The sequence below is a fragment of the Pistacia vera genome, unplaced genomic scaffold, assembly GCF_008641045.1.
Source record: "Pistacia vera cultivar Batoury unplaced genomic scaffold, PisVer_v2 Contig927, whole genome shotgun sequence".
In the NCBI taxonomy this organism is placed as follows: Eukaryota; Viridiplantae; Streptophyta; class Magnoliopsida; order Sapindales; family Anacardiaceae; genus Pistacia; species Pistacia vera.
In genome coordinates this window covers 143,571-164,870 of record NW_022196809.1, presented here as the reverse complement: position 1 = coordinate 164,870, position 21,300 = coordinate 143,571, and the positions used below count along the sequence as shown (strand labels likewise).

Here is a 21,300-nt window from a genome sequence, read left to right as displayed (position 1 = left end):
TATTACTGTTCATCACTATTCACTATTACTATTTATGTACTGTAGCAGTTTACTGTAGATTACTGTTCATCCATGCACTGTTCACAGCTTGATTGAATTGAGGGTTAGAGTAATCTAGAAAGTTTTAATCTAGGAGAACTCTAGAATTGATTTTAGGTTGCGCTTGGTCAGCCTGGAGGGTGCGTTGGTCAGCCTGTCAACCGTTGGTCAGCCTGTTAACCGTTGGTCAGCCGTGTTAGGTGGTCCCGGAGGTGGTCCCTTGATCTAGGAAAGAAACTGGAACTTTTAGGTTAGAATTATTTTAGAGATGTCTAATTTCTTAAGGAGATTAGGAAGTAGCAGTAAACAAGATGATAGTAGTAGCAGTAATGCTATTAGAATTAATAATCAACAACAAAACACTAATAATCAAGAATTAATGAAATCTATTAACACTCAAGAGATTAATATGGCAAAAATAGATCAACACTTACATAACCGGAATATACCACCAGTTAAAAAAGACACAATATATCAAATAGGTAGTTTTGAATTTATGTCAGATTACTCTATTAAAACAACAGAAGATACAATAATGATAACCGAAGAAAGGGTTGAAGAAATTCAACTTCTTTCTGAAGAAGGGCACTACACAGACAAGACAAACAATTATAAATTTTACACATAGGATTAGTACAAGTAGCAGTAAAACCATTATTTAGATTAGGACAAAACATTCCAATATTAGTGATATTAAGAACGCAGAAATTTAAACTTCAATACTCTTTATTAGCAGCATTAATTCTAATTTAGAAAGTGGTCCGTTTATTTTGATTGTTTCCAAACTTTACAGTAGGATTACATGATCCCACAATACTGTCTGCATTAATTATTATTTAAAAGCTTCTAATATTACTTATCAAGATAAAGCCCAACCAGTAGCATTAATAATGGATTTATTACAAAGTTATGAATACCACAATAGTCCAAGAGCCATTAGATGTCCCCACCAGGACACAGAGTTATTATGGAAGCCGATAAAACAAAACATAAAACTTTTACACAAAAAGATTAGCTTGGGATGAATTATTAACAAACAGATTGGAAATTGAAAATTATGTAGTCCTCCAAAACCTTTGCATGATCAAAATGAATCTGAAATACAACAAATATACAAGAACTAGACGGTACAAATAAAATTAAAATTCGAGAAACATCCTTAGAACAAAATTAACCCATAGTTACTAACAAAACTCACCACAATCCTAGGATTGAAGAAATTACAACACCTAGCCTTTCGTCAACAACTTCAACAAGTAAATTAGTAGGAGTAAATTATTCCCCTCTGTACCAAAACCTGCATAAGAAACTACATCAAGTCCACCTAGTTCACCAACACAATCAGAATATTAGGAAACATAATCAAATTAACACAATAACAAAACCTTTGAATTAACAAAGAATTATTAAAACAAGAATTCTTACAAAATTATAATAAAAAAACGACAAATATTCTTTACAAAATTTAGTCCAGAAGAACAAAATACCCTTAGATCTATGATTACAATACACAGAAAATTAAAACAAAATATTTATTTCTTTAATTGGTTAGAAAATAGAAAATGTTTCAGATTAAGTGAAAAGAAAACTATTTTTGTTACCACTAATGCAACAAAAAATTGGCAAACAACAACAATAAACTATTACATATGTCCATCCACCTTTAGAATAAATTAAAATAGAACATCAACAAGCAGAATAATAGCATCACCATTTAAAAAATTATAGAATTGATGATGATCAAAGCAACCAACTTTAAGAGACATTAAAAATATCAACATCAAAACAATTACTCTAATCAATTCTCCACACTATTAGTCAACAAATGAATAAATAGAAGATATACTACCCACAATAATTACAAAATTTCAAAAACCCCCCGGAAGGATAACAGATCTTTCAACAAAGTCACCAACTTTAGGACATTCAACATCAACTTTAACATTAATCTTCAGCACCCCTTTATTCACAAAATATGTTAAACCATTTTTTGAACCCTTTGACATTCCAAAAGAGGAAATTATTAAATTTAATAATCACAATACTATTTAGAAATATCAGTAAAAACTTAGTGAATTATCATCTTCCAAATCAAACATTAATGTCCTTACAGAATCCGACCCAATAGAAGAATAAAAATCAAAATTTTCAAAACTTATCTATTAATAAAATGGAGAAATAATATGAAATATCCTAAAACTTGAAATTATTATCCAAGGCCTTCTTTGCCAGATATGCAATTTGAAGATGTAACAACTAGCAAGATCTTCCTACCTGGAACAGGATAGATGAATGGAATATAGACGGAGTAGTTGAACATCAAATATTAAATATTTTACAAAAATACTATGGCAACATTAGCTCATAATCACATGACAACACTGATCTCAATAGCAAAAATATTAGTCTCAGGATTTATGGGAATGTTAAAAAATGGGTGGGATAATATTTACAGAATCACATAAACATCACATATTACACGCAACAAAAAAGACTAGGAAAGTCAAAGTAGAAGGTACTAGGCAAGTAGAGTATGAACATGAAAAAGGAGATGCTGTAGCCACATTATTTATGCAATAACCAAAACTTTGTAGGAGAACCCAACAAGCTTTCAGAAAAAACACAAGAAATATTATCAACTTAAGATGTCCAACCATGGCAGATTTTAGATGGTATAGGATATGTTTTACAAAAAGTATTCACAAGAACAGACTGTAGAAACCCTATTGGAAAGAAAGGTTCCTAGATGGTCTACCTAGATTATTTAGTCAAACTGTCAAAATGAATTATACAAAAAATATGATGAAATATACTTTATGAAACTTACATATGGAGATTTAATTAGTTTGATTAATAACGAAGCTTTAATAATTGCACTGATTTAAATTAAAAGCTAATTAAAAAATGAACTAAACATAAGAAAACAGAATTAAGTGGATTTTGTAGTCAATATGGTTATAAAAAATATTACCTCCTCACTTAAGTACAAAAAGATAAAAAACAAAAACAATTAGAAAAACCTTATTACAGAAGAGATTATAAATACGAACAAATCTTATGATAAACCTTATAAAAAGAGAAAATCCTCCAACAAGAAAATATCCAAAAAACCACTCACATGTTGGAAATGCAAACAACAAGGTCATTACGCAACAAGTGTCCATGAAAAATAATCAAAATTATAAATAGATTCAGAATTAAAACAACAATTATTAAAAATTATTCAAACAGACCCTGAAGAAGAATCTAGTTACAATACGATAATGAAGATATGATTTATCAAATTCAAGAAATTCTTCTGAATCAATGAGTGAGTCGGCACAATATGATGATTGTGATTGCATGGGGTCATGCTACTGTGCAATAAATCAATAAATTGATATCAAAATCTAGATTTAAGTCATAAATGTTATTACCAAATCAAAAATTTTTATTAGATATTATTGACAAAATTCAGGATGAAGAAATTAAAAAAGAATATTTATTAAAACCAAAGAATAATTTTATCCGAAGAAAAAACAAAAAGATGTAGATTCTTATAACTTAAAAGACATATTAAAAAGATTTGACAAAACCCACACAAGTTACTTTAGTGATTTACAAGAAGAATCATATTCTGAAACATAGGGTAAGAATTACAAAACGATAATATTGAAATCAAAACAGATTTATAATGTTTAAAAGCCTCAAAAGAAACTGTAGGACAACCATCAACCTTAAAATCAGGATCACAATTAAAGACATCTGAAGAAGCATTTATTAATGAAATTTCTAGAATTCAATTTCAAAAATGGCATGTTTACATTAGGATCAATATTAATCATGAATTAGATATATTACACAAGCCCTAGTAGACACTGGAGCAGATCAAAACTGTATAAGAGAAGGATTAATTCCAATAAATATTATGAAAAAAACAAAAGAGATTAGGGAGCAAATGGTCAACAATTAAACATTAATTATAATTATCTAATGCCCATATTTGAACAAAATTTTTGTATTAAAAGTACATTTATTTTAGCAAAATTTAGATCAAGACGTTATATAGGAACACCTTTTATCACTCAAATACCAATTTACCTTTTTAGTGTAACCAATAAGGGAATTACAACAAATATTTTAGGATACAATGTTACATTTGAATTTGTCAATCCACCATTAATAAAGATATTAGTAAGTTAAAAAATATTTCAATATCTAAGATAAATTATTACCAAATTAAAGAGTCTAGAAATTGTCCTACCAAAAGAATGGCTCGATTACCCACAAATTTTGATGCATTACAAAAACGTTTTTCAACTTTTTGCATTAAGATTTCAAAGGTTTCAAAATTATATTTTCGATAAAATGCAAAAATCAAAAAGTTTTTCTAATAGTTTCTCTCTCATCACAACAACTTTCAGGACACAGATTTATTAGGAAGGAGTGAGAGTGAGGAAAGATGGGCACCATCAACCATCAAACCCAAAAAATCCAAAATCAAAAGTATCGTATGCGATGCTACCACCTAACACAACCTATTACCCCACAAAATAAAGCTTCACAATCAAGATCCTCAAAACCCAATAAACAGAAAAACATATCACCACCAAACCGCGGTTTACTCTTCTGATGAATCTGTTTCTTCATCTCCCCAAGAAATTACCACACACCCTTACCATACCACCACCACCTATACACCTTTCCCATCAAAACCTGTCGTATTACCCACTTTTCAGTACATTGAGAAGATATAACTCAATCAATTTGCATTGTTGAACCCGAATATTGGGGACAAACTATGCAAGAAACTTTATCAAAAATTTTCCCTCCAGATTTTTATTTTATTCCTGATGATTTATTAAAAACAAGAACATTTTATGAATTTATTTTAGTTGATACTGATTCAATAGAAATACTCATAATCCTGATAGAAATTATCCCAATAGAATTGCTTTTTCAAATGTAAATTAAAAGTTTTAAGACCTCAAGACTGGCGTACTGAATTTATCAAAGATGCCATTGTCTCAATCCTTCATTTCCCAAGAATTTTCTTATAAAGATTATCAAAAGCCTGGTTTCATACTTTCTGTTAACTCATCAACACACTCCTGGTTTTCATTTTGACAAAACTTATCCAAACATTTCCAATGGTTTCAAACAATGGTTTATTTTTTTGGTTTAAATGAAAAAATCTTTCCACCTTCGGTCTTGGAAAGATATATTTGTTTACAAAAAATTTCAACAACAGTGAAGACACCTTTGCTACTTTTTCCAGCAATTTCTTAATTGCCTGGATAATGAGTTGCAATTTCACATTACTACTACATCTCTCGCTCCCTCCGCTCCGATGAATTACAAAGAAAATTTCTTATAATGGTGGCCTAGTTTTTCTATCCAAAATATAGTCCACCAGCTGTGCAAGTGTGGCTCTCTCAACACCCACAGTTATGTCAGCCTTAACAACAATCAACATTTTTGACTCAAAAATCAAGACTCCTTGCTGAGTTGGCTCAATGTCAAAACTTTTAAGATATGGACAAAATTATTATGGCCATTGTGATTTCAACACCTCAAAAGTAGACCGGATAGCATCAAATCACCAAGCGATCAGATGAGGATGACTATTTTGTCATGTTCCAAAACCAGATCAATTATGACTTTAATAAAGGTTGATGACTCAGCATCATTTTTCAAAAGTTTCGGCGCTGACAAGATTCTTCCCCAGTCAACTTTTTCTCTTGCCAAGAGGTAAATTAGTCAAGAGTCTCTACAAAATATCAAGACTTCAAGGCTTATACTTGTCAGAACCACAAAGCAATTTGTCAAATTTATCTCTTCCAATATTAAAGACATCCATCAGACTTATCTTTTCCCAAAGCTTACAATTGTCAAGCCTCCCTGACACAAGCAAGATTTCTCAAGATTTACTTTATGAAGATTATCCTCTTGTCTGCCAATTTCAGAGCAGGTCATCAATAATTCAAGACACGTATCCAAGACAGCTCATCACTTATCAACAACTTTATCTTTTTCCTGTGTTGTATAAATGTAACGGATTCAAATGTTTTTGAAATCCGATCGTTTGTAGTATAAATATTGATCACTTCCGTTGTAAGCGTCAAGTTTTTTTTTTGAAGTCACAAAAAAAATTATTAGGTTTTAGAAGTTTTAAGTTTTCAAACCTTTGAGAGAGAAAGTTTCCTCTCGTGTATAAATTATCAAAGCAATAAAATTGTAAGTTTCTTCAACACATTCATTGTTTTACTTGACTTAATTTACATTGCATTTATTTCCAATAGTCTTTACATTTACTTATTTTACTTGACTTTTATTTCAATATACTTTGCTTTTAATTACTTCTTTTACATTATTTTGCTTCAATCACTTTGTTTTAAAGATCCTGCTATGACATGGTGGGAGCTTATGGGGCAGACTCAAGATACCACCACTCTCACTTAGTCAGGGTTCAAGGAATTGTTTGAGGAGCAGTACCGGACAGCAGACATGATATCCTCAAAACTACACGAGTTTATTAGTCTGCAACAAGGAAATATGACGGTCAAAGAGTATTCAATCAAGTTCAACTCCTTGGCTAAGTTTGCACCCACACTGGTCAGTACACCACAGAACCGATTGGAGATATTTGTGGGGGGACTTCATCCCACTATTACCAGAAATGTTATGTTGGGTCATCAGCCCTCCCACACACATAGTGAAGCACTTGCCAGAGCCATTAGAGCAGAGGTGTACTTACAGAAAGAGACCAAATTAGCTCTTTCCCCAACAGTGGCAAGTAGTCCTCTCCAGCTTGGCCAATCTAATAGTGCAGAACAAGTTGTTGGCAAAGACGATAAGGGTAAAGGCAAGAAAAGAGTTCTACCTAAGCCAACAGGAAGGACATGAAGAAAAAGGGCCAACAAAGGAAAGGTGAGGTCAGTTACTGTAAGAAATGTCGGAGAAGACACCGGGGTGAATGTCTAGTAGGGACCAATGTTTGTTTCAGGTGCCGCCAGCCAGGTCATATTGCTAGAGATTGTCCCATTGGTTCTACAATTTCAGTACCTGCAGTTGGAAGCATGACAACCAGGGTATATAATGTGGCCCAGATGCAGGCAGATGGCAACCCTTCGGCAGTCATTAGTCAGTTATTATTCCATGATACTCCCTTGTATGCCTTGATTGATTCTGGTGCTACTCATTCATTCATCTCCTATGGTATGATTAAGAGATTAGGGTTAATGCCTATTAGAGTAGAACAAGCCATTAGGATTGAATTGCCTGATGGTGAGGGTGTAGTGACCAATGAAGTCTTAATGGGGGAGTTAGTGACTATTAAAGGCTTCCTCGAGATATGATGGTAGATTGATTGTCTTCAATATGCCAGACTTTGATATCCTTCTTGGGATGAACTTTCTTAGTAGATATGGAGTAGAGATAGACTGTCGCAGGAAAAATGTCAAGTTTAACTAGACTATGGGGATAACTTATTTTTGGAGAAGGGCACCCAACTAGCATGATGATAGTGCAGCAAAAGCTAGAAAGATGTTGAAAAAGGGGTGTCTGGGTACATTGCATATGTAGTAAATAAGGGAGAGAGTTCGAGCTCAAGTGTACATGAGGTTACTGTGGAAATGAATTTATTGACGTGTTTCCAGATGAATTGCCAGGTTTACCTCAGAGAGGGAAGTGGGTTTAGTATAGAACTAGCCTCGGTAAGCACCCATTTCTAAGGCTCCTTATGCATGGCCCCAGCTGAGCTCCAAGAATTGAAGAAGCAGTTACAAGAGTTGTTAGACAAGGGCTTTATCAGGCCGAGTCATTCTCCATGGGGGTGTCCAATCTATTTGTGAAAAAGAAGGATGATCTATAAGGATGTGTATTAGTACCGTGAAACTGAACAGTAACAGTAAAGAATAAGAACCCATTGCCCAGGATAGATGATTTGTTTGACCAATTAAAAGGTGCCTCAGTGTTTTCAAAAATTGATCTAAGGCAGGATACCATCAGGTTAGAGTGGCTAAGGAAGAATATACCGAAAACGGCTTTCCGAACAAGGTATAGGCATTATGAATTTGTTGTGATGCCATTGGATTGACTAATGCACCTGCAATTTTTATGGACTTTGAACAGAGTTTTTCATGTGTCCTTGACAAGTTCATAGTGGTGTTTATTGATGATATCCTAGTTATTCCAAGACTTTGAAGAACATGCCGAGCACTTCAGATTTGTGTACAAAGATTGCGAGGAGAAACAGTTGTATGCCAAATTTTCAAAATGTGAGTTTTTGTTGGATCGAGTTACCTTTTGAGTCATGTGATCTTAAAGACGGTATATCAGTGGATCCTAGTAAAGTAGAAGCGGTGTCGAGTGGCAGAGGCCAAAGACAGTGAAAGAGGTTAGAAGTTTTCTGGGCTTAGTAGGGTACTATAGGAAGTTCGTGGAAGGCTTTGCAAAGATAGCCAGACCACTTACAGCTCCACAAGAAAGAAGTACCATTGAATGGGATGAGGCATGCGAGCAAAGCTTCAGGAGTGGAAGAAAGATTAACTACAGCTCCAATTTTACATTGCCAAAAGAAGGCATTGATTATGATATTTACGTTGATGCCTCCACAATGGTTTAGGAGCAGTGTTGATGAGCAGCAAGGGAAAGTCATTGCTTATGCCTCTAGACAATTGAAAGACTATGAGAGTAATATCCTACCCATGACTTGGAATTAGCAGTAGTGGTTTTTGCTTTGAAGATATGGCGACAATACTTGTATGGAGTGAAATGCTACATATCACTGATCATAAGAGTTTGAAGTATTTCTTCACTCAGAAAGAGTTGAATATGAGACAGAGGAGATGGTTAGAATGTGGACAGACTATGACTGTGACATCAGATACCATCCAGGGAAAGCTAATGCAGTAGCAGATGCCCTTAGTAAAAAAGTCTCTTATCTCAAATCACTGTACAGGGACAATTACAGCAGGAGATCCTCCAAGAAGGAATTGAAATTGTGATCAAAAGGGGATTGGCCAAATGGAGATCAAACCCATTTGGTGGAGGAGATCAAGATGAAACAGGGTAAAGTGATACTTGCAAGATAATCGCAACGGATAATAGAGGGTAAAGAGACAGACTTTAACATAGTCAATGGGGGCATTGATGTTTAGAGATAGAATATGTGTCCTCAAGATGATGAACTAAGGAATAAAATCCTTAGTGAGGCACACAATACACTTTATACAGCCCACCCTGGGAGTGTAAAAATGTATCAAGATGTGAAGAAAAGTTATTGGGGGTTAGGTATTAAAAACGACATTGCCGATTATGTTGCCAAATGATAACATGTCAACAAGTAAAGGCAGAGCCTTAGAGACCATCAGGATTACTCCAACCCTTAGAGATTCCTAAATGGAAATGGGAGGATATCTCAATGGACTTCATCGTGGGACTTCCTAAAGTTCAGCAAGGATATAATGCAATCTGGGTGGTGGTTGATAGATTGACCAAGACAGCTCATTTTTACCTATGACGGATAAGATAAATGCATTTCGATTGGGGCAATTATAGTCAAAGAGATTGTGAGATTACATGGAGTACCAAGAGATCGTATCAGACAGAGATACTAGGTTCATATTAGCTTTCTGGGTTGGAATGCAGAGAGCTTGGGTACAAAGTTAGCCTTCAGTACGGCTTATCATCCTCAAACTGATGGCCAAACTGAAAGGACCAACCAGGTGATTGAAGACATGCTGAGAGCGTTGTTGTATGGATCACAAGGCAAATGGAGTGATTGAAGCAAAATAATGTAAAAGAAGGAATTAAAAGCAAAGTATATTGAAATAAAAGTCAGTAAAATAAGTAATGTAAAGACTATTGAAAATAAATGCAATGTAAATTAAGTCAAGTAAAACAATGAATGTGTTGAAGAAACTTATAATTTTATTGCTTTGATAATTGTACACGAGAGGAAACTTCTCTCTCAAGTGTTTGAAAACTTAAAACTTCTAAAACTTAATGACTTTTTTTGGACTTCAAAAAAAAAAAAAACTTGACGCTTACAACGGAAGTGATCAATATTATACTACAAACGATCGGATTTCAAAAACATTGAATCGTTACATTATAACACAGGAAAAAGATAAGTTGTTGAAAGTGATGAGATGTCTTGGATAAGTGTCTGAATTATATTGATGACCTGCTGAAATTGGCAGACAAGAGGATATCTTCATAAAGTAAATCTTGAGAAATCTTGCTTGTGTCAGGGAGGCTTGACATTGTAAGCTTTGGAAAAGATAAGTCTGATGGATGTCTTTAATGTTGGAAGAGATAATTTGACAAATGCTTTGTGGTTCTGACAAGTATAAGCCTTGAAGTCTTGATATTTTGTAGAGACTCTTGACTAATTACCTCTTGGCAAGAGAAAAAGTTGATGGGGAAGAATCTTGTCAGCGCCGAAACTTTTGAAAAATGATGCTGAGTCATCAACCTTATTAAAGTCATAATTGATCTGGTTTTGGAACATGAACAAATAGTCATCCTCATTGATGCGTTGGTGATTTGGTGCTATTCCGAGTCTGCTTTTTGAGATATTGAAGATCACATGGCCATAATAATTTGTCCATTCTTGAGGGTTTTGACATTGAGCCAACTCAGCAAGGAGTCTTGATTTTTGAGCCAAAAATGTTGATTGTTGTTGAGGTGACATAAATGGGGGTGTGAGAGAGCCACACTTGCACAGCGGTGGACTAATATTGGATAGAAAAACTAGGCCACCATTTAATAAGAAATTTTCTTTGTAATTCTCGGAATTTTGGAGGAGGAGGAGAAGTAGTGATGTGAAATTGCCAAATCATTATCCAGGCAATTAGAAATTGCTGGAAAAAGCTAGCAAAGGGTCTTCACTGTTGTTGAATTTTTTGTAAACAAGTGATATCCTTCCAAGACCAAAGGTGGAAAGATTTTCATTTAACATAAAAATTAAACCATTATTGAAACCATTTTGGAAATGTTTTTGGACAAGTTTTGTCAAATGAAAAAACCAGGAGTGTGTTGTATGAGTTAATTAGAAAGTATGAAACCAGACTTTTTAATAATCTTTATAAGAAAATTCTTGGGGAATGAAGGATTGAGAAAATGGGCGTCTTTGATAAATTCTAGTACGCCAGTCTTGAGGTCTTAAAACCTTTTTATTTTACATTTTGAAAAAGCAATTCTATTGGGATCATTTCTATCAGGATTATGAGTATTCTATTGAATCAGTATCAACTAAAATAAATTCATAAAAGTTCTTGTTTTTAATAAATCATCAGGAATAAAATAAAAATCTGGAGGGAAAATTTTGATAAAGTTTCTTGCAAGTTTGTCCCCAATATTCGGGTTCAACAATGCAAATTGATGGTATATCTTTCTCAATATACTGAAATGGGTAATGTCGCGACGGTTTATGGGAAGGGTATATGGTTTGGTGGTATGGAAGGGCTTGGTTGTTGGTAATTCTGGTGGAGATGAAGAAACAATTCTTCATAAGAGAGTAAACCGGTGTGTTGGTTGTGGTGATATATGTTTTGTTTTTTGGGTTTTGAGGATCTTGATTGTGAAGGTTTTGTTTGTGGGGTAATGGTTGTTGAGGTGGGAGCATCGCATACGATGCTTTGATTTGGATTGTTTTGGGTTTGATGGGAGTGCCATCTTTTCCTCACTCCACTCTTTCTAATAAATCTGTGTCCTGAAAGTTGTTGTGATGAGAGAAACTATTAGAAAAACTTTTTGATTTTGCATTTTATCGAAATATAATTTTGAAACCTTTGAAATCTGAATGCAAAAGTTGAAAACAAGTTTTTGTATGCAAGCATCCAAATTTTGTGGTAATCGCTTCTTTGGTAGGGACAATTTCTAGACTCTTTAATTTGGTATGTGTTTATTTAGATATTGAAATATTTTTTAACTAATAATATCTTTATTAATGGTGGATTGACAAATTCAAAGTAACATTTTGTCCTAAAATATCTGTTGTAATTCCTATTGGTTACACTAAAAGGGTAAATTTGGGTGATAAAAGGTGTTCCAATATAACGTCTTGATCTAAATCTTTTGCTAAAATAAAGGTACTTTTAATACAAAAAATTTGTATACAAATATAGCATTAGATAATTTATAATTAATGTTTAATTGTTGACCATTTGCTCCATATAATCTCTCTTTTGTTTTTCATAATTTTGTTGGAATCAATCCTTCTCTTATACAGTTTTGATCTGCTCCAGTGTCTACTAGGGCTGTGTAATAATATCTAATTCATGATAATATTGATCCTAATGTAAACATGCTATTTTTGAAATTGAATTCTAGAAATTTCATTAATAATGCTTCTTCAGTTCTTTAATTCGTAATCCTGATTTGAGGTTGATGGTTGTCCTACAGTTTCTTTGGACTTTTAAACATTATAAATCTGTTTTGATTTCAATATTATCGGTTGTTAATTCTTTAACTTGGTTTCGAATATTGTTCTTCTTGAAAATCATTTTAAGTAACTTGTGTGGGTTTGTCAATCTTTTTAATATGTCTTTAGTATAGAATCTAATCTTTTTGTTTTTGTTCGGATAAAATATTCTTGAGTTAATAATATTCTTTTTAATTTCTTCATCATGATTTTGATTAATATCATAATTTTTGTTTGGTCTAATAATTTTATTGTTAATAGATTTTTTTAGATTCTATTTATTATTGACTGATGCATTGACGATAAATCATCATATTTGCATCTGTTATTCATTGTGTAGATTTCTTGATTTGATAATTATAATCATATTCTTTGTTCTTCTCCTTGCCCCTGTCCTAGATTGTCCTCTCACGAGGGTTATTCCGTGTTGATGATATTTTTAATAATTGTGTTTAATTCTGAATTATTTTAATTTTTGATTTGATTTTTCATATGACATTGGTGCGTAATGACCTTGTTGTTTGCAATTCAACATGTGATAGGTTTTTTGGATATTTCTTGTTAGAGGTTTTCTCCTTTTATAAGGTTTGTTTGTTTTTTGTATTTTAATCTCTTCTGTAAGTGCCGACTCACTCATTGTATCAGAAGAATATATCTTTCTGAATTTGATAAATATATCTTCATTATCTGTATTGTAACTAGTTCTTCTTCAGGGTCTGTTTGAATAATTTTTAAATATTGTTGTTAATTCTGAATTATATTCTAATTTTTGATTTGATTTTTCATAGGACATTGGTTGCGTAAGACCTTGTTGTTGCATTCAACATGTGATAGGTTTTTGTGGATATTTCTTGTTAGATGATTTTCTTTTATAAGGTTTATCATAAGATTTTATTCGTATTTATAATCTCTTCTGTAATAAGGTTTTCTATATTGTTTTTGTTTTTTATCTTTTTGTACTTAATGGAGGGAGAGGTAATATTTTTTCATAACCATATTGACTACAAAATCCACTTAATTCTGTTTCTTATGTTTTAGTTCATTTTTAATTTAGCTTTAATTTTAAATCAGTGCAAATTATTAAAGCTTCGTTATTAATAAAACTAATTAAATCTTCATATGTTAAGTCTTCATAAGGTATATTTCATCATATTTTTTGTATAATTCATTCTGACAGTTTGACTAAATAATCTAGGTAGATCATCTAGGAACCTTTCTTTCCAATAGGGTTTCCTACAGTTGTTCTTGTGAATACTTTTTGTAAAAACATATCCTTAACCATATAAAATCGTCATGGTTGGACATCTTAAGTTTGATAATATTTCTTGTGATTTTTTCTGAAAGCTTGTTGGGTCTCCTACAAAGTTTTTGGTTATTGCATAAATTAATGTGCTACAAGCATCTCCTTTTCATGTTCATACTCTACTTGCCTAGTACCTTCTACTTTGACTTTCTAGTCTTTTTTGTTGCATATAATATGTGATGTTTATGTGATTCTTGGTAAATTATTACCACACAATTTTTTAACATTCCCGTAAATCTTGAGACTAATATTTTTGCTATTTGATGATCAGTGTTGTGCATGTGATTTTGAGCTAATGCTGCCATAGTCATTTCTTGTAAAATTTAATATTTGATGTTCAGTTACTCCGTCTATATTCCATTCATCTATTCCTGTTCTAGTGTAGGAAGATCTTGTTAGTTGTGTTACATCTTCAATTGCATATCTGGCAAGGTCTTGGATAATAATTTCGAGTTTTAGGATATTCATATTATTCTCATTTTATTAATAGATAAGTTTTGAAAATTTTGATTAATTTCTATTGGGTCGGATTTGTAAGGACATTAATGTTTGATTTGGAAGATGATAATTCACTAAGTTTTTTACTAATATTTTCTAAAATAGTATTGTGATTATTCAATTTAATAATTTCCTCTTTTGGAATGTCAAAGGGTTCAAAAAATGGTTTAACATATTTTTGTGAATAAAGGGTGTTGAAGTTGATGTTAAAGTTGATGTTGAATGTCCTAAAGTTGGTGAATTTGTTGAAAGATCTGTTATCTCCTTCCCGGGGGTTTTTGAAATTTTGTAATTATGTGGTAGTTATATCTTCTTTATTCATTTGTGACTAATGGTGTGGAGAATTTGATTAGAGTAATTGTTTTAATGTTGAATATTTTAATGTCCTTAAAGTGGTTGCTTTTGATCATCATCAATTCTATTAATTTTTTAAATGGTGATGCTATTATTTCTGCTTGTTGATGTTATATTTAATTCTTCTAAAGGTGGATGGATAGATGTAATGGTTTTATTTGTTGTTGTTTGCCAATTTTTGTTGCATTGTGGTAACAAAAATAGTTTTCTTTTCACTTAAATCTTGATAACATTTTCTATTTTCTAACCAATTAAAGAATAAAATTTTGTTTTAATTTTTCTTGTGTATTGTACCATTTAGATCTAAGGGTATTTGTTATTCTGGACTAAATTTGTAAAGAATATTTGTCGTTTTTCTTTATTATAATTTTGTAAGAATTCTTGTTTAATAATTCTTGTTAATTTCAAAAGGTTTTGTTATTGTGTTAATTTGATTATGGTTTCCTAATACTTCGATTTGTTGGTGAACTAGGTGGACTTGATGTAGTTTCTTATGGAGGTTTTGGTACAGGAGGGGAATAATTTACTCCTACTAATTTACTTGTTGAAGTGTTGACGAAAGGCAGGGGTTGTATCTCAATCCTAGGGTTGTGGTGAGTTTTGTTAGTAACTATAGGTTGATTTTGTTCTAAGGATGTTTTCTAAATTTTAATTTATTGTACCATCTGGTTCTTGTATTATTTATGTATTTCCGATTCATTTTGATCATGTAAAGGTTTTGGAGGGCATAATTTTTCTAGTTTCCAATCTGTTTGTTAATAATTTCCTCCCAAGCTAATCTTTTGGTGGTAAAAGTTTTATGTTTTGTTTTATCGGCTTCCATAATAACTGTGTGTCCTAGTGGGGAATCCTAATGGCTCTTGGATTATGTGGTATTCATAACTTTGTAATAAATCCTATATATTAATGCTATGGTTGGGCTTATCTTGATAAGTAAGATTAGAAGCTTTAAATTAATAGTTAATGCAAACAGTATTGTGGGATCATGTAATCCTACTGTAAAGTTTGGATAACAATCAAAATAAACGGAACACTTTCTAAATTATTTAATACTGTAATGAAGAGTATTGGAGTTTAAATTTCTTGCGTCTCTTAATATCACTAATATTGGAATGTTTTGTCTAATCTAAAATGGTTTTACGGATACTATACTAATCCTATGTGTAAAAATTTATAGTTGTTTTGTCTATGTCTATGTATTGCTTCTTCAGAAAGAAGTTGAATTTCTTCAACCCTTTCTTCGGTTATCATTATTGTATCTTCTGTTGTTTTAATAGAGTAATCTGACATAAATTCAAAACTACCTATTTGATATATTGTGTCTTTTTTAACTGGTGGTATGTTCCAGTTATGTAAGTGTTAATCTATTTTTGCCATATTAATCTCTTGAGTGTTAATAGATTTCATTAATTCTTGATTATTAGTGTTTTGTTGTTGATTATTAATTCTAATAGCATTACTGCTACTACTATCATCTTGTTTACTGCTACTTCCTAATCTCCTTAAGAAATTAGACATCTCTAAAATAATGCTAACCTAAAAGTTCCAGTTTCTTTCCTAGATCACGGGACCACCTCCGGGACCACCTAACACGGCTAACCAACGGTTAACAAGCTGACCAACGCACCCTCCAATATTAGATTTATTGCTGAGTTGGCTCAAAATTATGGGCTGTCTTCATCACTTATTGTAAGTTTTTCTTGATTGTTTTACTTGACTTAATTTACATTGCATTTATTTCCAATAATGTAAAAGAAGTAATTAAAAGCAAAGTATATTGAAATAAAAGTCAAGTAAAATAAGTAAATGTAAAGACTATTGAAAATAAATGCAATGTAAATTAAGTCAAGTAAAACAATGAATGTGTTGAAGAAACTTACAATTTTATTGCTTTGATAATTTGTACACGAGAGGAAACTTTCTCTCTCAAAGTGTTTGAAAACTTAAAACTTCTAAAACTTAATGACTTTTTTTGTGACTTCAAAAACAACTTGACGCTTACAACGGAAGTGATCAATATTTATACTACAAACGATCGGATTTCAAAAACATTTGAATCTGTTACATTAATACAACACAGGAAAAAGATAAAGTTGTTGATAAGTGATGAGCTGTCTTGGATACGTGTCTTGAATTATTGATTACCTGCTCTGAAATTGGCAGAGAAGAGGATAATCTTCATAAAGTAAATCTTGAGAAATCTTGCTTGTGTCAGGGGGGGCTTGACAATTGTAAGCGTTGGGAAAAGATAAGTCTGATGGATGTCTTTAATGTTGGAAGAGATAAATTTGACAAATTGCTTTTTGGTTCTGACAAGTATAAGCCTTAAAGTCTTGATATTTTGCAGAGACTCTTGACTAATTTACTTCTTGGCAAGAGAAAAAGTTGACTGGGGAAGAATCTTGTCAGCGCCGAAACTTTTGAAAAATGATGCTGAGTCATCAACCTTTATTGAAGTCATAATTGATCTGGTTTTGGAACATGACAAAATAGTCATCCTCATCTTGATCGCTTGGTGATTTGGTGCTATCCGAATCTGCTTTTTGAGATGTTGAAGATCCAATGGCCATAATAATTTTGTCCATATCTTGAGGGTTTTGACATTGAGCCAACTCAGCAAGGAGTCTTGATTTTTGAGTCAAAAATGTTGATTGTTGTTGAGGCTAACATAACTGTGGGTGTTGAGAGAGCCACACTTGCACTGCTGGTGGACTAATATTTTGGATAGAAAAACTAGGCCACCATTTAATAAGAAATTTTCTTTGTAATTTTCGGAATTTTGGAGGAGGAGGAGGAGTGATGTGAAATTGCCAACTAATTATCCAGGCAATTAAGAAATTGCTAGAAAAAGCTAGCAAAGGTCTTCACTGTTGTTGAAATTTTTTGTAAACAAGTAATATCCTTCCAAGACCGAAGGTGGAAAGATTTTTTCATTTAAACCATAAAAATTAAACCATTGTTGAAACCATTTTGGAAATATTTTTGGACAAGTTTTGTCAAAAATGAAAAACCAAGAGTGTGTTGTATGAGTTAAACAGAAAGTATGAAACCAAACTTTTTAATAATCTTTATAAGAAAATTCTTGGGGAATGAAGGATTGAGAAAATGGGCGTCTTTGATAAATTCCAGTACGCCAGTCTTGAGGTCTTAAAACCTTTTTAATTTTGCATTTTGAAAAAGCAATTCTATTGGGATCATTTCTATCAGGATTATGAGTAATTTCTATTGAATCAGTATCAACTAAAATAAATTCATAAAATGTTCTTGTTTTTAATAAATCATCAGGAATAAAATAAAAATCTGGAGGGAAAATTTTTGATAAAGTTTCTTGCATAGTTTGTCCCCAATATTCGGGTTCAACAATGCAAATCGATTGAGTTATATTTTTCTCAATGTATTGAAAAGTGGGATTAATGTCGACAGGTTTTGATGAGGAAGGTGTATAGGTTGGTGGTATGGTAAGGGCTTGTTGGTAATTTCTTGGTGGAGATGAAGAAACAAATTCTTCATCAAGAAGGGTAAACCGGTTTGGTTGGGTGATAATGTTTTTCTGTTTATTGGGTTTTGAGGATTAATAAAATGAGAAAGATAAAGTTGCTAATCACTTTGTTAGGAAATCTTGCTTATTGATTTTTCAGCCTCAACAACATTTTTGAGCAACCTCAAAAATGTTGAGGCGAATCACTTTGTTTTAAAGATCCAAGGTTTTTTGAGCCGAATTACAAAAACAACAAAGAGAGTTTTGCGAAATACCGTATCTCTCATGCTTATCCTTTGTAAACTTTTGAAGTAAGTTACTCTTGAACTTAATTCTTTCATTAAAATATATTTCATCTGCTATGTTTATCTTTAGGTTAAATTCCCTTATATTTTGTATGGTTGATTCTGATTTCTTTAGCATTTAGTTTGATTATGATTGTTTATAAATCAAAGGCTACTGATTTTTTATTTTTTGAGTGTTGTGTAGGAATTTTCTTTGTGAACTTGAAGTAAGAATTACTCTCAACTTTGATTTGATTATTTCTTTAAATATATTTCATTTGCTGTGTTTATCTCGAGGTTAGCTTCTCTTATATTTTGTGTGAATGATTATTGATTTATAATTATTTATTAGTCAAAGACAACTTATATGTATAATATATTGTTTGGAAAATTATTGTGCTGTAGTGTATATTTATCACATGTTGTAGGTTTTTGATGGGACAAAGAATGTTGAGAAAACATCCCAAGACGGTGGGGATGTTGAATTAGGTGGAAATGGTGTTGAGAAAACATCCCGAGAGGATGGGGAAGAAGTAGGTGGAAATGGTGTTAAGAAAGCATCCCAAGGCCTGGATGTTAAATTAGGTGGAAAGGCAGTGGCACTCCCGCGGCAAACCATGGAAAATATAGCCCTTCTAAACTCCTGGTAAGTTATAAAGATATAAGTTTCATTGTCTTAATTATAAGGATATTCATTATTAACTTAATAATTTCCTTGTTTTTTCCTTGTAGTTTTGGTTAAAATGGAGCTTTTATATCTTCAACTTTTTGTTGGTGCTTTTCGTGCTTGTACTGGATTTGATCTCCCCTGAGAATAACACCACTTATGATCTAGTGGGTGTGGTGGCATCTTCGTTCACATTGGTTTTTGGCATCATTGAACTTGTTTTGCGGGCTAAAAAGGAACAAGTAACATGGAGGAAAAAGGGCAAGATTTATTGGTTTTATGATGGGAATGATATGCCTTTTGGTACTTCGGCAGACATAATTGGATTGGTTTGCAGCAGCCTTGAGTTTATTATGGAGACAGTTACTCGTCACAAATGTTTGGAAGAGATTTGTGCAGACTAGAAGTTTGAAGGCATTTGTTAATTCGACATTATACTGTTTACTTTTTGTAACATTTGATGTACACGTTTGGGATGTAATTAATTGTAACATTACTTGTCAAGTTTTTTGTTATTTATTTACGGCCGAACGACTTACGTATACCCAAGGTTTGTCGAAACGACAAATTGATATCCAAAAGGTTTTGAAACCACAAATAGGTACCTTCCGTCATGTATTGTTAGTGATTTCTGTTTGTTCATAGTGAAAAGACTAAAATGCCTTTAAAAGTTTGATATTTTAGTTTTTTATAAATTTAAAAATTTCTAAAAAACTCCTTAGGTTTGCTAATTTAACTAAACACTCCCATATATAAAAAGTTTGTTAAATGACAAAAACACCCCCACACCCGCAGTGCCAGATTTCGGTCACCACTGTCAGAATCTGGATGGAAAATTGCGTTACAACACAGACCCGTCGGATTTGTGTCGTAATGTGTTGATCTGGCCGTCGAGGCAGCAGATGGAGTTTGCGGTCTCGACGGTCAGATCTGGCCTTTTCAGGCCAGATCCGTGCTGATCTGGCCGTCGTGGCCGTAAAACTCCATCTGCGGCGTCGACGGCCAGATCTGGTCGTAGATCTGGCCTTTTTCGGCCAAATCAGCCATGGATCTGGCCGGAAAAGGCCAGATCGACGAGTTACGACATAGATCCGATGGGGTCTGTGTCGTAACGTAATTTTTGGTCAGATTCCAACAGTAGTGGCCGGAATCTAGCACTGCAAGTGTGGGGGTGTTTTTGTCATATAACAAACTTTTTATATATAGGGGTGTTTAGTTAAATTAGCAAACCTATGGGGTTTTTTAGAAATTTATAAAAAACTAAAATATCAAACTTTTAAGGGTATTTTAATCTTTTCACTATAAACAAACAGAAATCACTAACAACACATGACGGAAGGTACCTGTTTGTCGTTTCAAAAACTTTTGAGTACCATCTTGTCGTTTCGATAAACCTTGGGTATGCACAAGTGGTTTGGCGTTTATTTACTTATCTTTGAATTGAGACATCTAATTTGTTTCCTTATAACTAGTGTAACAAAATATTTGCTTTACATAATATATCAAGATTTAAGACTTAACACAATTAATCAGATTTCAACTTAAAAATAGATGATACCTTACTCCTGCCTTCCACATCATCTTTCATCTTTGACTAGTTAGATGTCTCCAGTTTCTCTTCTGCAAATCTTCGCCATCAATCCTTTACTTTCTTTAGCTCCTCGACCTCGGACGCCCTTCATGCAATTGCAGTTACAGAATAATAGCTACGCCATCATGGAAAGGAAAAGTCATAATGGGAAAGGGAAAGATATGTATCTAAACTGATGGAGTTTCATATAATTCTCCTCTTAGGTTTCACCAAATAACCTTGGCCCCCTCCCCTCAGATAACCCAAGGGGATTTTACAGATATGAGATATCTACAACCGGTGCTGAAAAATTTAGTGAAAGGAAATTTAACTTACCCGAGGAAATTACTTACTTTGCTATTTGTAGAAGATGTATGAAGATGAAGAAGAATAGCTCCACCATTACAAACCGAAAGGAGAATTGCAGTTTCTCTTTTGGAGATGAAGGAAAGAGATTGCCAACGATTCAATGATACAGAAAATTTTTAACATTGAAAGCTATCCAAATTCCAAAGAAATATTTTGTTTAAAAAAAAAGGTAAAGATATGTCCACGTCTCAGTCACCAATGCAAACAAAAGAAAAGACATCATCAATGATAAAAAAATACCATTACACGGGCTATTTTTTGCGTTGTTAGGCCCATTCAGCCCATGTAGGTGATGCCATTTTCTAAACGGGCTACGATGGCTTTAGCAG

At 32.8% G+C, this 21,300-nt stretch overlaps 1 long non-coding RNA gene across 1 annotated transcript; it reads right to left on the bottom strand.

The window, feature by feature from the left end:
- Window positions 1-1,203: 1,203 nt before the first annotated feature.
- On the bottom strand, window positions 1,204-21,091 carry LOC116120152. Its single transcript, XR_004126505.1, has 3 exons — window positions 20,939-21,091; window positions 20,591-20,738; window positions 1,204-1,336 (listed from the first exon to the last, which is right to left on the bottom strand). It is a non-coding gene; the product is annotated as an uncharacterized LOC116120152 (long non-coding RNA).
- Between the last annotated feature and the right edge of the window lie 209 nt (window positions 21,092-21,300).